We start from the raw sequence: 13164 nt of genomic DNA on the forward strand, positions 1-13164 counted from the left end.
AGTGGAATCTGAGAGGATGTTTATTTAGTGTCAGAGGGAATTGTTTTAGTGTGACACCCCGGATGGGAGAGAGAAGTCTGTGTGTTGTAGACAGGGGATTGGACAGTAGAGGGAGCCACCCATATCTTGGGAAGATTATATATACTGGATGGAGACAAAGAGGACCAGAGCAGACATTGTAATTTGGAGGACACTGCTCTCCGGGTGATCATGACATCCGTAAACTCATAATGAAATCTTGTTATATGAATAAAACGTATGATCAAAGTTCAGTATGAGCGGACTCCTTTGTTTAACAGCAATAATTAGCAACATTGACTCGACACTACAAAATGGCGTCACGAAAAGGGACGGTCTGCGTCTCTCCTGGGTTCCATTCATGGGCGCCAAGCTGACTCTCGTTCCGAAGTCATGGCCAGATAAGGGTGAGTTTTTCTCACCACTTTGGGCATTTGTTAGTTCGAAGGCTATTTGAGTGTGCGCTGGGGAGATGTACCGTGTAAAGGAACTTGTGTGTGTTGGTGCTGTTATTGCTGTGGACTAAGGGTCTGTCATAACTATTCTACATTTCTTTGCACTGGTAGACAGCGCAAATAGGGGGGAGTGTCTATAGAAATATGTGGCTTGAATAGGAATTCAAGAACAATCGATGGAAGTGAATAAGGCCAAGATACGTATACAAATTAGGGCATTGCGGATCTGGAAAGGCCTGATAGACAGGCGACCTCTATGGTGGGCCGAAAATCCTGATAACGCGTTAGATGTGTTTTAGGTGAGTCTGGGACTGGAGAGTGGTATATACATTCTATTGCAAGTTACTGCTCATCTTGTATCTGACGAGGTATATGTTTGATGTAACCTCTCATAGAATATCCATAACTCACGGCAGCATAAAGTTAGGGACAAAGAAAATGGAATTTAGGCGCAATGTAGGTTACATGCTACATGTTACATGCCACATGTTACATACATGCTACATGCTACATGCTAACATGTGACCTTAGAGGGCCATTGCGATGGAATAAAGCCTCTTAAATTATGTTTGTGTGTGTAGAATTTAGGTTCTATGCTTTGTGAGCTCTGTTAAATGTTGTTTGGCTATGAGGAGAAACGGAGTTACAGCGGGACTGTTAACTTTCTGTTTGGCTTGGGTAGAGAGCTGCTTGAGGGCTCCCTTCCATGGTGAAATCGTAGTGATGAATGTACTGCACATGCGTGTGATTTTACGACACTAGATTACGACACGTGTGATTTTACGACACTAGAGTTACGTAGGGAGAATATGCCACTGCCTACACTGGGTGCAAGGGGGGAGGCTCAGACGAACGGAGAGATTTGAACACGAATGGAATGTTCTAGTTGTTACATAGGCTGTTGCTTAATGATGAAGCTATTTGTTGAGATCTATTGAATTGATAAATGAGAGAGATATGTTGACGAATTAAATAAATAAAATAAAATATTATTGAGGTACTTATGGTATTCCTGAGGTAAGTTTTTGCTTATTTCTTAGAGCGAATGTGACTGGAGGAATATTGAATGGTTGAAGTGGCTCAGTGACTGCATAAACTGCTAAATTCTTGTCTGTTTCTTTGTTATTCTGTCATATGGGAGACGAGAAGGAGGAGAGAGAGAGACAGAAAGTGCTGACGTGTACATCACGTGACAGATTGTGACGCGACAGAGGATCGAGTCAAATATCAGGCTAGTGCTGTTTTGTTTACAAACCTTGCCTTCCCATACAGGATATTTTGTGTGCCTTGCATATTTGATGTTATGACAATTTGACAAAGACTTGGCAAAAGACTGATTAAAATAAAAATTGCGTATTGGAGTTTATGTGAATGAGTGGGTTTGATTAGAGTTGTGTTGGGAATCGAGTACTGACATTATTCTGTAAAATTAAGATAATTGGATGCTTATTAAGCAATGGGGTTTATGAGTACTGTAGTGTTGCTGGATTATAGGTATTATACATACTTTTCCTGATTGAATGTGGTAAGATAGCCACTAATTGATAAATTAGTAAAATAGGAAATATAAATAAAAAATAATTTTTGATTATTCATAAATTTATTGAGTAATTGTTTAATTGGGGGAAGAAAAATAAATACATTTGATTAATTATTTTTGAATATTCATATTTTTATTGATTAATTTTAGTTATTTAGATTTTAAAAAATATATATATATATTAATAATTAAAGGGAGGACACTATAGGCTATATATTCTAAAATAATAGAAATAATTCACATTAAAGGAATATAAAAGAGTTCTTACAATGGGGAAAAAGGATATCAGGACTATGAAGGTAATTACACCTGTTGATATAGTACAAAATAGTAATCCTTTAACTAAAGTATTGCTAGGTTATCCGGCAAATGGAACAAAAGTTGGCCTGACTTTGAACAACCATAGCTAGTAGAGGGAATCTTAACCCTGACGTCATCAACATGATATAAGTGGTTGAATAATAGAGAGAGGACAAGCAGAAACGACCATAAAAATGAATCCAAACTCCAGAAGTAAGAAAAAACCGAGATGTCTGGAAACTAAGAGAAGAATGAGGTTCGGAAAGATGAAGACAAAGGTGAAGACTTGGAGATTAAAGGTGCTTCATATTCAAGAGGATTTTATCCAACAATGATTAGCAAAGAAGAAATAGAAAGAGATATAGACCGATGCGTATCATGCCTGGATAAAGCGAATAATTTAGAAGAAGTAAGAGAACTGGAGGAACAACTCAAGAAGCTGAAGATACAGAAGAGAAGAAGAAACTGCTGAGAAAAGGATCCCAAGAATTGGAGGAGAAGAATACATTGAGGCCAAGGAAAGAGAGAAAAGTAAGAAGATGATAGATGATATTTCGAGGACAGAACTTAGAATATAACCTTTTGAAGAATACTGATATGTCAACAACAAGAAAGAACCGGACCAAGAAACTCTCAGAAAACTCAATCAAATACAACTGGTGGAGAATAAGAAGGAGAGGAGAAGCTTTGGTTATGAAGAATCAGAGTGAACCAAATCAACAATCACTGCTACAGCTTCAACTGAACAAGGTCAAATGCAATTGTACCAGCCACAACAAGTGGTACAAGGTGTTTCATATCCATAGATAGTTTCTGGAAAGAGGGAATTTCTGAGGAAGATAAAGGAGCAAGTGAAGATCACCTGTCCTCCAGGTGAACCCTTAAAGGAGCAAGGATTCTAGAGTGCCTAGAAGATCCGAAGGGGGGTGTCAGCTGATAGCACCAATTAGGAAGAAAAAATATCCAACAATTGAAGTGAAAACAAAGGATGATGAGAAGTGATAGTGGAAAAGCTTTTATCTGTGTTGAGCCTAAAGAGGTTAAACATCTCACTATGTAAAATTAACTAATTAGGATAGGGATTTGAGGGAGTAAAACAGCTGATTACTCTTAAGGAACCAATTGAGCTCTGCTATAAAAATCAAAGAGAAATTAAAATGCCCATACTGGTATCAGAACATATACCTATTGCATTGTTGGGAAGAGATGCATTGTGTAAATTGAACTGTACAATAAGATGTACACTAGACGGCTGTCTGGTAGAAGATTTTAAAAGAGTAGGGTTTTTGGGAATCATATTTGCTTAAAAATATAATGTCCTCCTTCCTATGACAATCTATTAGACTGCCTATTAGACAATCTGTCTGAAAAATAAAGTTAAAAGGGGTGACTGTTATTCTTGGTTACATTCCTACACCAAGAAATGTCAAACTAGGCTAAAAGATGTTCGATCGTTTGCCAAGTCTGTGTGTAAAGAAGTCAGAAGCAGGTGGGGACTTCCCAATCACATGTTCTAAAAATTGGTGGTAAAGGGAATTTGTGAATAAATCAGTGGAATGGTTTTTTAAAAGTTAGGAGAAAAGATTAGATTAAAAAGTTAAGAAAACTAGGGTTGAAGGAACTCTAGGACAGTAAGCTAAGTTTCAATGTTAGTAGGAAGAGTGAGAGAACAGTGGTGAAGGGAAATTTGGAGTTTAGTGGGAAGATAGATATGGCAGGAGTTTAGATCTGTTAGGAGCAGTTGCATTAAGAAAGTATGCGTTGCTGAATGATGAATAATGAAAATTGAGGGTGATTGCGGTATCTATATTTACAATTCCCAGCAGGAAAATCAAGGTGATTATAAGTGTATTTTTTATAATGAACAGTTTGAAAGTGAGGGATTAGAGTTAGGACTGAGAGTTAATGTAGTGACACTAGTGGTGATAGATGGAAATACAAGTAAGGAGTTAAGAGTCTTAGGGAGAATGGATGAAGTAACAACAATGACATCAACACTTCAGCATATTATAACAACAGTGAGGAGCAATTTAACTCTTTCAACATTGATAGTTATTAAAGCCATAAATATATCGCATTTGATTACAAGGGAGCAGATAGCTCCAGCATCAATTTTAGAGGAATTTCATAGTCTGGGAAGCCTATCATTGGAGGATAAGTCTAAGAGAGAAGTGGGGATTTTTCCATGGTATGGTGTAAAATTTGGGCAGATCATATTGATAATATTACCTATACCTTGCAGGGTTTGGCAAATGAAATGATAAGAGGGTTTAATCTTCTGTCGAAGATGTTTTGCTTTTGTAATTTGTTACTGACCTTTGCGAAAGCTATGATATTGAGATGGGTTGGAGTAGTGATGCCTGGAGACGACGCTCAGATGCCGTTGTTGACGGTTCCTGATCTGGATGAAGAGGGACAAGTGGGACTGGATGGAGTATTGATGGATAAATATCCTTTTTGATTATTTGATAATTTTTCAAATGTTTTTCAATATTAGTGTGATTTTAGTATGTTGTTATGAATCAAAGGGGGGAAATAGGATAATGTGATTCATACATCATTTATATATCATTTTTTATATTCTTAGTTGATATTGATGTTTTAATTTGAAAGTGTTGTTTTGCAAAAGATACTGTTTGGTCTTTTCTTTTCTTCCAGAAACATTTGGGGGAATATGTAGAGATTTAAATACTCAAACAAGGACAATATGAAGGGACAATATGAAAGGAGAATATGAAGGGACTGGAGGAGATGGAACAAGGAAGGTGTGGAAATGTTCCAATTCCATCATCGAAGATGCATTGGAAGAGGAGACTACGGAGGATATGAAGTGTAGTGGACTACATTCCAGTGTCTGCAATGAAATATAGACATATTTGCATGTGTAATACATAATTTGTGTCATATTCTTTAGGTATTAATTTTTGTAGAATGATATTTGATGTTATTGAATACATGTGGGGATCTTAGATGTTTTTGTTTATTTCGTGAATGCTTAGGGACATGGAGTCTAGGCAGGGATAGAGAGATCCACTGTAGGGTCCGATGGGTCGACCAGCCTTAGTGTGGATATTTTTTGGATAGTATTTTGTTTGCAGGGGCTTACATGTGTATTTAATTGCATCATAGTTTCAAATGCATTGTGTCACGGACAGAAGAGGACCCAAGAGCGCAAGTTCAAATTCAGAGTTCTTTATTGAAGGTTTCAGGCGGGAAGAGGAGTGCCAGGGGTGTCAGGGGTTCCAAGGGTGCTACAGGGTCCTGTGGGTACCTGTGCTCCGGGGGTCACCAAATGTCCGGGGGTGTCCAGTCCAAGTGCTTAGTGTGTGTGTTCCCCAGTGATGGAGCGGCGTATCGGGCTGAGGGTGGTGAAGCGTCTGGGCACGCTCATCTGGTGGTCGGAGACCTGGGGGAACACACACACAACAGCAATATGAATGGCAGGCAGAAGTACAGATCAGGGCTGGGCAAATATCGTGGTGAGAGACAGAAGGCAGAATCGAGTTACCGGAGGGGCTGAAGATCGGAGAGTAGTCGAGGTCCAGAAGGCAGGTCGGGATAGACGGGGCAGTAGAACAAGGAGGCAGTCAAGAAAGGATCGGTATCACAAACAGGAGTCAGAGCGCAGACAGGCAGGTTACTGGTCCGGGTTTGAAGACGATCTGACAGGGCTTGGCTGAAAAACAGGGCTTGATATACTGGGAGAGGTTAGTGGGGAAATGCAGTTCAGCTGGCAGAGTAATTAGAACAGAGTGAGGCGGAGCCAGGTGGAGCTCGTTAGGCAGAGTAGGGAGAGAGTGAGCAGAGTGGCAGAGAATTGAATGCAATTAATGTTGCTACCAGGGAGAGAGAGTGCTCATGACAGGACCCCCCCTCCAAGGGACGGCCCCAGAAGTCCCAAGAACAACATCATGCCGGGAGGGTGGAGGGGAGCAGGCGGCGGGTCAGAACTCCTCCGAGCGGTCCGAGTGAATCTCCTCATCCTCAGAAGGAGCTGGAGGGTCACGGTCGGGAGACAGGACAGGCACTGAGACAGGAGCAGGGTCAGGCACAGGACAGGAAGCAGGGCGGGCAGGACGGCTAGGAACCCCTCTTGGACGGCCCCTACGGATTGCAGGCTGATCAGGATGTAGTCGGTGGAAGTCAGTGATAAGGGTCCGGTCCACTATCCTCCTGGCCGGGATCCAGGTCCTCTCCTCTGGACCATATCCCTCCCAGTCAACGAGGTACTGGAGACCCCTACCCCTTCGCCTAGAGCGGAGCAGCCGCCGGACGGTGAAGACAGGACCGCCATCTACGAGGCGCGGAGGAGGTGGCGCCGGAGCTGCAGGGACCAGGGGACTTTCATGGACCGGCTTGACCTTGGAGACGTGGAAGGTGGGGTGGACCCGCATGGAAGCGGGCAACTGAAGTCGGACCGCCGTTGGACTGATGACTTTCTGCACAAGAAAAGGACCAATGAAGCGAGGGGCCAGCTTTCGTGATTCAACCCGCAGCGGCAGATCCCGGGCAGACAGCCAGACCTTCTGACCAACCCGGTAAGTAGGTGCTGGGGTCCTCCGTCGGTTGGCACCGACGGCGTAGCTGGTTCCAGACTTCAGGAGCACAGTGCGAGCCTGGGCCCAAGTGCGGCGGCAGCGGCGGGCATACGCAAGAGCAGACGGACAGGTGGCATCCGCCTCCTGGCTGGCAAACAGTGGAGGTTGATACCCGTAGACACACTGAAAGGGGGAGAGCCCGGTGGAGGAACTGGTGAGTGAATTATGGGCATATTCCACCCAGAGCAGGTGTTGAGCCCAGGCCCGGGGATTTTGGGAAGCCACACACCTCAGTGCCTTCTCCAGCTCCTGGTTCATGCGTTCAGTCTGGCCGTTTGACTGCGGGTGGAATCCAGACGATAGGCTGGCGGTGGCCCCAAGGAGATGACAGAACTCCTTCCAAAAGGTTGCTGAGAATTGCGGGCCCCGGTCTGACACTATATCCTGGGGTAGGCCATGGATACGAAACACATGTTCCAGGACCACCTGGGAGGTCTCTTTAGCAGAGGGTAGTTTGGGAAGGGGCACGAAGTGGGTCATCTTACTAAAGCGGTCAACAATGGTAAGGATGACTGTGTGTCCGTCAGAGGGCGGAAGGCCCGTAACAAAGTCCAGTGAAACGTGGGACCAGGGCCTCTTGGGTATGAGTAGGGGTTGCAGCAACCCAGCAGGAGGCTGGTTGGGGGTCTTGTTTCGGTTACAAGTGGGACAAGCTCGGATGAATTCTCGGACATCCCGTCTCATCCGCCGCCACCAGAACCGCTGGCGGAACAGATGAAGGGTGCGAGTGATGCCGGGATGACAGGCCAGACGGGATTCGTGCCCCCACTGAATCACAGGTGACCTGAGATTTGCTGGAACAAACAGACGGTTGGGGGCGCTGGTGCTTGGACCTGGCTGGTCCCGAAGAGCCTCCATGACCTGCTTCTCGATCTCCCAGGTGAGGGCCGCTACGACCAAGTGGCTGGGAAGAATGGGGGCTGTCATGGCGGTGGTCTCGTCCTTCTGAAACATCCGGGAAAGAGCATCAGGTTTGATGTTGCGAGATCCCGGGCGGTAGGAGAGCGTGAAATTGAAGCGCGTAAAGAACAGAGACCACCGCTGTTGACGGGAGTTCAGCCTCCTGGCTGTTTGGATATACTCCAGGTTCTTGTGGTCTGTCCACACTACGAATGGTTCCTTTGACCCCTCTAACCAGTGCCGCCATTCTTCAAGGGCGAGCTTGACAGCCAACAGCTCGCGGTTCCCAATGTCGTAGTTGCATTCGGCAGGGGTTAGCCGACGGGAGTAGAAGGCACAGGGGTGCATCTTGCCATCCTCAGCTGCTCTTTGAGAAAGCACTGCACCCACTCCCACGTCCGAAGCATCTACCTCCACCACAAACTGCCTTGCTGCATCTGGCATCTGGAGGATGGGAGCAGAAGTGAAACATGTCTTGAGGATATTGAAGGCCTTATCAGCAGCTGATGTCCATTGGTACGGTTGTTTAGTGCTGGTTAGCGCCGTGAGGGGTGCAGCCACTGTGCTATAGTTTCTGATGAATCTCCTATAAAAGTTGGCAAAGCCCAGGAACTGTTGCAACTTTTTCCGAGACTCAGGAACTGGCCAGGAAGTGACAGCCGACACCTTCGTGAGATCCATCTGAATGCTGCCCTCGGTCACCACATACCCCAGGAATGAAACGGTTTTGGCATGGAACTCGCACTTCTCTGCCTTCACGAAAAGAGAGTTCTCCAGCAGGCGGCGCAGGACCAACTGGACGTGGTGCGTGTGTTCTGACAGAGTCTTTGAGAATATTAAAATATCGTCAAGGTACACAAATACGAACGTATTTAGCATGTCCCTGAGGATATCATTCACTAGGGCTTGAAAAACTGCTGGGGCATTGGTGAGGCCGAAGGGCATGACGAGATATTCATAGTGGCCGGTTGGTGTGTTGAACGCTGTCTTCCATTCGTCTCCCTCCCTCATCCGCACCAGATGGTAGGCATTGCGAAGGTCCAGCTTTGTGAATACAGTGGCTCCCTGCAGCAGTTCGAAGGCAGACGAAAGTAAGGGCAGTGGGTAGCGATTCTTAACCGTGATGTCGTTCAGACCCCGGTAATCTATGCATGGACGAAGAGAACCGTCCTTCTTGCCGACAAAGAAGAATCCCGCTCCTGCGGGGGAAGATGACGGTCTAATTATCCCGGCGGCAAGAGAGTCATTAATGTAGTCCTCCATGGCCTTTCTTTCCGGGGCTGACAGTGAATACAGACGACCCTTGGGAGGTGCTGTGCCAGGCAGGAGATCAATCGCGCAGTCATAGGGTCTGTGTGGGGGTAGAGATGTCGCCTTGGATTTGTTGAACACCTCTTTCAGGCTGTGGTAACAGGCCGGAACATTGGATATGTCGGGGGTAGCGCTAGATCTTTCCCGGTGAACGGGCAGGGTGGCCCCCCTTAAACAGGTCTGGTGACAACTCCTTCCCCACTCACGGACTGTTCCTGTCTCCCAGTCGATGTGGGGGTTGTGCTGACGGAGCCACGGGTATCCAAGAATGAGTGGTTGGCCAGGTGAGTGTAGGAGGTGAAACTGGATGGACTCCTGGTGGTTTCCTGACAGCAGGATTGTCACAGGGGCGGAGATATGAGTGACAGTGCCAAGATGATGCCCATCCAGGGCTCGTGCAGGAATGGGTTGTGTCAGTTGATGAGGGTTCACGCCCAGTTGCTGTGCAAGCTCAGGGTCCATGATGTTTGCTTCGGCTCCGGAATCCACAAGGGCGGCCAATGTATGAGTCTTGTCAGAAAGCTGAAGGCGGAGATGAAGCAGGGTCTTTCGGATGGAGGGAGACTGAAGGCTTGTTGAGCTCACCCGGATCTCCCCTACACCTGGTGAGCTGCGGCTTTTGCCGGACAAGTGGCGACACGGTGATTTTCGCCACCACAGTAGAGGCAAAGGTTGGAGCTTAGACGGCGCCGACGCTCCTCGGGAGTCAGAGAGGCACGGCCAATCTCCATGGGCTCAGGCTGATTGAGTTGGCTATGGGACTTGACAGGCAGGGGCTGGACAGAAGCGGTATCGACCCGAGTGCGGATGGCAGGTTGACTGAGACGGCCCTTCTCCCTCCTCCGGGTCTGTATACGGCGGTCAATGCGGACGGCAAGGTCAATGGCGGCATCAAGCGTTGAGGGCGGGTCATGGGAAACAAGCTCGTCTTTGATATAGTCCGCCAGGCTATGGAGGAAGGCTTGCACCAGTGCCTCTGGGTTAAACGAGCTTTGACTGGCCAGGGTACGAAAGTCAATGGAGAAGTCTGCCACTGTCCGATTGCCCTGACGGATGGTGAGCAGAGCTTGTGACGCTTCGGCTGTTGGCGAGCCTAGGTCAAAGACCTTTAACATCTCCTCCTCAAAGGCACTGAAGGAGGCACAGGCTGGGGTTTGCCGGTCGAATTCCTACGTTCCCCACAACCGAGCTCGACCGGTGAGATGTGTGATGACATACCCCACCTTGGCTCCCTCTGTTGAGAAAGTCCTGGGCTGTAGTGCAAACTGGATTCGGCAGCTGCTCAAGAATGGTCTTACTTGCTTCTGGTTGCCATCAAAACGTTCCGGGTTCCCAATCTTTGGTTCAGGAGCGTGGGGATCTGGTGGCAGCACTGCCGGGCCTGCAGCATTGGGACCTCCAGCGGAGGGATGAAGGAGTGTCGGTGGTACAGGAACAGAAGGACCAGGGGGGGGTGCAGGTGGAGTAGCCGGGTTTGAGAGTAGTTGCAGGGCTTGGGCTAGCTGTTGTTGCTGCAGTTGGAACTGTTGTTGCTGCTGGTTGAATAGCTGGAGAAGGGAAGCGATGTCGCCAGCCATCCGATTTATGTCTCCCTCAGAGCGTTCCAGTCGCTGTAGGGCAGTCATCTCTGGCTCTTCTTCCATCGTGGTCAGGGAGTACGCTGGGTCCATGATGGTCAGATCGTTCTGTCACGGACAGAAGAGGACCCAAGAGCGCAAGTTCAAATTCAGAGTTCTTTATTGAAGGTTTCAGGCGGGAAGAGGAGTGCCAGGGGTGTCAGGGGTTCCAAGGGTGCTACAGGGTCCTGTGGGTACCTGTGCTCCGGGGGTCACCAAATGTCCGGGGGTGTCCAGTCCAAGTGCTTAGTGTGTGTGTTCCCCAGTGATGGAGCGGCGTATCGGGCTGAGGGTGGTGAAGCGTCTGGGCACGCTCATCTGGTGGTCGGAGACCTGGGGGAACACACACACAACAGCAATATGAATGGCAGGCAGAAGTACAGATCAGGGCTGGGCAAATATCGTGGTGAGAGACAGAAGGCAGAATCGAGTTACCGGAGGGGCTGAAGATCGGAGAGTAGTCGAGGTCCAGAAGGCAGGTCGGGATAGACGGGGCAGTAGAACAAGGAGGCAGTCAAGAAAGGATCGGTATCACAAACAGGAGTCAGAGCGCAGACAGGCAGGTTACTGGTCCGGGTTTGAAGACGATCTGACAGGGCTTGGCTGAAAAACAGGGCTTGATATACTGGGAGAGGTTAGTGGGGAAATGCAGTTCAGCTGGCAGAGTAATTAGAACAGAGTGAGGCGGAGCCAGGTGGAGCTCGTTAGGCAGAGTAGGGAGAGAGTGAGCAGAGTGGCAGAGAATTGAATGCAATTAATGTTGCTACCAGGGAGAGAGAGTGCTCATGACACATTGATAAAGATTTATGAATTGATCTGGAGTACCTAGGTGGTTGCTTGGGGCAGAGGGGCCGTGAGAGAATTTTACTGTCTTGATTGATGGATGGATATTTGGAAAGAAGGCTGCCAGACAGGTTTTTCGCTCTCACACTCCATAAAGATTTGTTCATATTTCATAGTAATGTATTCACACTCCATAAAGATTTGTTCATATTTCATAGTAATGTATTCACACTTCATAAAGATTTGTTCATATTTCATAGTAATGTATTTATACTTCATATAGATTTGTTCATATTTCATAGAAAGGTATTTACACTCCAGAGAAAATGTGTTTTTGGTTTATGGTTAAAGATACTCAATAAGATCAATTGTTTCTTGTCATAATCCTATTCTTTTTGTTTTCGAGACTTTTAGTTAGTCTCGAAGGGGGGAATGTAGTGTATTAAGATTATGACTTTGCTAATGGTTTCAAGTGGAACCTGAGAGGATGTTTATTTAGTGTCAGAGGGAATTGTTTTAGTGTGACACCCCGGATGGGAGAGAGAAGTCACACTACACTGTGCCACACAATGATGTTCTACACAAACATGTTGTAAAAGATTAGAGCCTGTTGGCATGGTGTCTTTAGGAAGTTAGTGATTGACTTCATAATTCTCACTCCTTCTTGTGGGCGGCCATGTTAGGCTTGGGCAGCCATTTTACTGTAAATCATTATATTGGACTCTGCAAATCCAACAGCAGCCAATGATTTGCATAATGCTTGCTTACATAATGCAATATTCATCTCATGTTCATGTAAATTATATTCTATGATGAATATATTTTTATGGAATACATTGCAGTGTATCTTTGATAAACCAGGCTCTGTTGTAGCCGGCCGCGACCGGGAGACCCATGGGGCGGCGCACAATTGGCCCAGCGTCGTCCAGGGTAGGGGAGGGAATGGCCGGCAGGGATGTAGCTCAGTTGGTAGAGCATGGCGTTTGCAACGCCAGGGTTGTGGGTTCAATTCCCATGGGGGGCCAGTATGAAAAAATATATATATATACTGTATGCACTCACTAACTGTAAGTCGCTCTGGATAAGAGCGTCTGCTAAATGACTAAAATGTAAATGTAATAAACCTACCTTTTTGTAATACAGTATCAATTTCCTTTGTTTTTACTATTAATTAGTGTGTGTTGGGTTTGCACAGAAAGGCACTTAGCCCTAGAAATTGAAGTTTAAAAATAGTGTAATAGTTAAAAATAGTGATGGTATAAAAATGTAATAGTAAAAAAATAAAAGAATGAAGTTCATTTAATATTTGTTCATGTTTGATCAAGAAAAAACACAAACCACGAAAGCAATATTTTTACAGCATCAAACCAATGTCCATGAAAATTATCAGCCATCGTTTACTGTTCATACAATACCTGATGGATTCAACAATAACAAGTAGTCAAGCAGAATTTTCAGTGGCCCTTTATTTTACAGTGCCTTGAAATAATTATGACATTAATATGAACTATTTGTGCTTAGTCATTCGTCTGATGAGGAATGGTAGCTGTGTTATGCCAACTATGAAGGATAGGTGTTTATATAGCTAGCTTATGCTGTCTGACAGGCAGGAATAAACCTAAACCCTAATTCAGGTAAATATT

This window comes from Coregonus lavaretus, assembly GCF_964263955.1.
Source record: "Coregonus lavaretus genome assembly, contig: SUPER_35_unloc_2, whole genome shotgun sequence".
Classification (NCBI taxonomy): Eukaryota; Metazoa; Chordata; class Actinopteri; order Salmoniformes; family Salmonidae; genus Coregonus; species Coregonus lavaretus.